Here is a 3,226-nt window from a genome sequence, read left to right on the forward strand (position 1 = left end):
AACTCCTGCTGACCCAGGAGTAATGAGGACTTTTTGGCCATTAGGTTCCCTGGGGCAGCCAAAGTCCCTCGGGATGCCTTGAGGGAGGCAGCTACCAGTCTGGAGAAGTGACCTCATTAGCCAGGACACTGGAGGAATCCCCCCATTCCAATGACCCCTCCCAGTTACCCCTCGACCAGCAGCTCTGCCTCCTCTACCCTTACTCCGAGAAAGCCTAGCCTGGCTGGTGTCCCTGTGCCAGTGCCTCCTCAATCCTGGGCATCCGTTTTCTCCTCTGTCTGGGTTGCTGGGTCAGCTCTAGGGCCTCTTCCAGCTCCAACATTCACTATTCAAAGATTTGCCTGCTAGACAACAGAGGACTTACTTGGGTTCAAATCTGATGCTCTCTACCAGAATGACCTTGGGTCTTGGCTTCCTCCTCCATAAAAAGAGAGGATTGGTCTGGATAGGCTGTGACATTTATGATCATGATGACCCTGGGACCTCTCGAAGCTCTGATGGCCTATGTTCTGTATTTTTCGTTCCTGTTTATTGTCCCCCTCCTCGCCTCCAACACACCAGCTGGCCTCATTAACCCCATACTGAATCCTCAATGCCTTTATCTATCTGGGGGAGATGCAATTGAGGCTATGTGACTTGCCCAGAGTCACAAAGCTAGTAAATGTCTGAGGCTGGATTTGAACTTGGGTCCTCCTGACTGCAGGGCCGGTGCTCTATTTATTGTGTTACCTCTCAATGCCTTTAGAAAGGACCATCTGACTCTGCCACTTATGAACTGTGTGACCCTAGCCAGTCACTTTCCTTCTCTCTGAACTCTGTTTTATTCCTCTGTAAAATGGGGATAATAATCTGTGTACCGGGTAGGTAGGTGATATAGCAGATATAGCATTGGTCCTGGAGTCACAAAGACTCATCTTACTGCATTCAAATCCGGCCTCAGACACTTGGTAGCTGTGTGATCCCGGGCACTTAACCCTGTTTGCCTCAGTTTCCTTATTTGTAAAATGAGCTGGAGAAAGAAGTGGCAAACCATTCCAGTATCTTTGTCAAGAAAACCCCACCTGGGGTCACTTAGAAGCGACTAAAAATGACTAACCTCGAGCGACAGATCTGTGCACTCCCTCCCTCCCTGGGGTATTGAGCGGCAGGGTTTTGTAAAACTGAAGCCCTAGACTAAATTGTAAGCTGCTGCTGCTCCTCCCTGCCCCAGGCCCAGGCCCAGGCCCAGCCACACCTCTGCCCCACAGGGTCTTTTCAGCAAACTGGAGGGAGAGGCACTGTCAGCTCAGATTAAGTTTTCCTGCCTCAGGTGCAGAGCCCACCCCCAGAGGTGGGTGGTCTGTATGTGAGCTGGCACCTGAGGCCTGGGAGAAGCAGCCCAGCCCAGCCCAGCCTGGGCCAAGCCTGCTCGTCTGGGCCGGTGAGAACTCCCCCCCCCACACACTTCTTCCCTCTGACAGCTCTGACAGAAGCAGGCTGAGCCCGGGCTTTCCTGACCTCGGAGGCTGTTTTGCTGGGATTGGTGGGGCAAGAGATTGGGAGCTCAGAAGGAAAGAGCTCTGAGGAGCTGGAGGAGAGAGAGTCAGGAAAAAGAGGGACCCCGGAGCCCAGCTGGCAGAGAAGGATGCCTGCAAGGGGTGTGCTGATCCTAGGAGTCAGCGGGAAGAACATAGGCACCCGGGGGGCTCTGAACCAGCGGGAGGCTTTTTTGGATTGCTAAACCCATTTGGCAAATCTTAAAGTGCCATAGAAATAGACACCTTATATGTATGTATAAATGATGATTAATGAATTATGGTTATAAATTATTCATGTAACAGAACTCTGAGTAATTGGATCATTATACTATAATAATATAAGCATATCCATATTTATACTGCCTCATTTGATGGAGTTCAGATAAAAACAATCCTTGGACAAGTTTCTATCCTGCTATTACTCATTTATATTTAATGGTCTATAGACTTGCACAAAGAAAGAAAATAACTTTAATAGTAACAATGGTGGTGTTGGTAGTAGCAGCAGCAATAGTAGTAGTAGCAGTAGTGGTGGTGGTGATAGTAGTCATGGTGGTGGAATAGTAGTGGTGGTAGTATTTGTGGTGGTGGTAGTGGTGGTGACTGACGGTGGTGGTGGTGGTGGTGGCGGCGGCTGCAGCAGCAGTAAAAAGTAACAGTAGCAGCAGTAAAAAAAAATCACAGTCTCTTCCCCATCTCCTTTCTCACCCTAGTTACCTTTATCCATACTTCCCAGAGGGGAAAACTACAGCTGGGAGTCTGAGCCCAGGCCAGAATCCAGGGGTCCAGTTAGGCTCCCAAGGTGTGCATGGGTGTGTGTGGGGGGGCGTGCTTGAGCATGCGATAGGAGAATGAGAGGACTGGGGGAGTGTGCAGGCTCAGGCTTGACCATAGCTGTCCCTCTGAGTCAATCCTGGCCTGAGATCCCTTTCCCTGGAAGGTCTTAGAATGGACAAGGGAATGATTTTTCCCAAGTGGCTGATTGATCCACAGACTTACATCCTGGGTTTTTCCCTCTTCAGCTGGGAGCCAGGGTTGGTGACACGGGAGATACATGGGGTAGGGGAAGGGGGGGGGTGCCCAGCCCTGTACGTGCCCCCCTCCCTTCTTTGTGCTTCTTGCCCGGTTCTCCTTCTTACCAGCTGGCAGGAGCCGTGCCCCAGGCTAGGAAGGGACCCACTGAGCCACCTGTCACCCCTCCTCCTCTCCTTTCACTGCCTTCCTTTCCCTCTTTCCCTTTACCCCTTCATCGTTTCTTCCCTTAATGACTCTCCCTCCTTTACCTCCTCTCTGCCTTTCTCTCTCCTCACCTCCCTTCCCTTTTCTGTATCCTTGCCTCTCCCCACTCCTTCTGTGTTTCCCCCTCTGTCTACCGCTCTCTTTATCTCTTTCCTTTCACTGTCTCCTGGGCCAGCTCTTCCCCCCACTCTCAAGCCTCCACATGTGCTCCCAGCACCTCTGTACGCCCCTGACTTTATCCAACCCGATGAGAGAATCACAAAGACTCTGAGAGTTGGAAGGGACCTCCGAGGTCCCTAAGCCAGCTCACCCCTGAACAAGAACATTGAGGGAAGACTTCAGGTGAGAGAGAATCATCTGCTGCCCAAGCAGCCTGTTCTGCCACTGAACAGCACTAATCATCAGGAAGCTTTTCCTTTTCATTAGCTTTCATGAGCTTAAAGCTGCCTTTTGGTAACTCCCCATCCATT

This window comes from Phascolarctos cinereus, unplaced genomic scaffold (assembly GCF_003287225.1).
Source record: "Phascolarctos cinereus isolate Bilbo 61053 unplaced genomic scaffold, phaCin_HiC Scaffold_4;HRSCAF=312, whole genome shotgun sequence".
NCBI classification, from domain to species: domain Eukaryota; kingdom Metazoa; phylum Chordata; class Mammalia; order Diprotodontia; family Phascolarctidae; genus Phascolarctos; species Phascolarctos cinereus.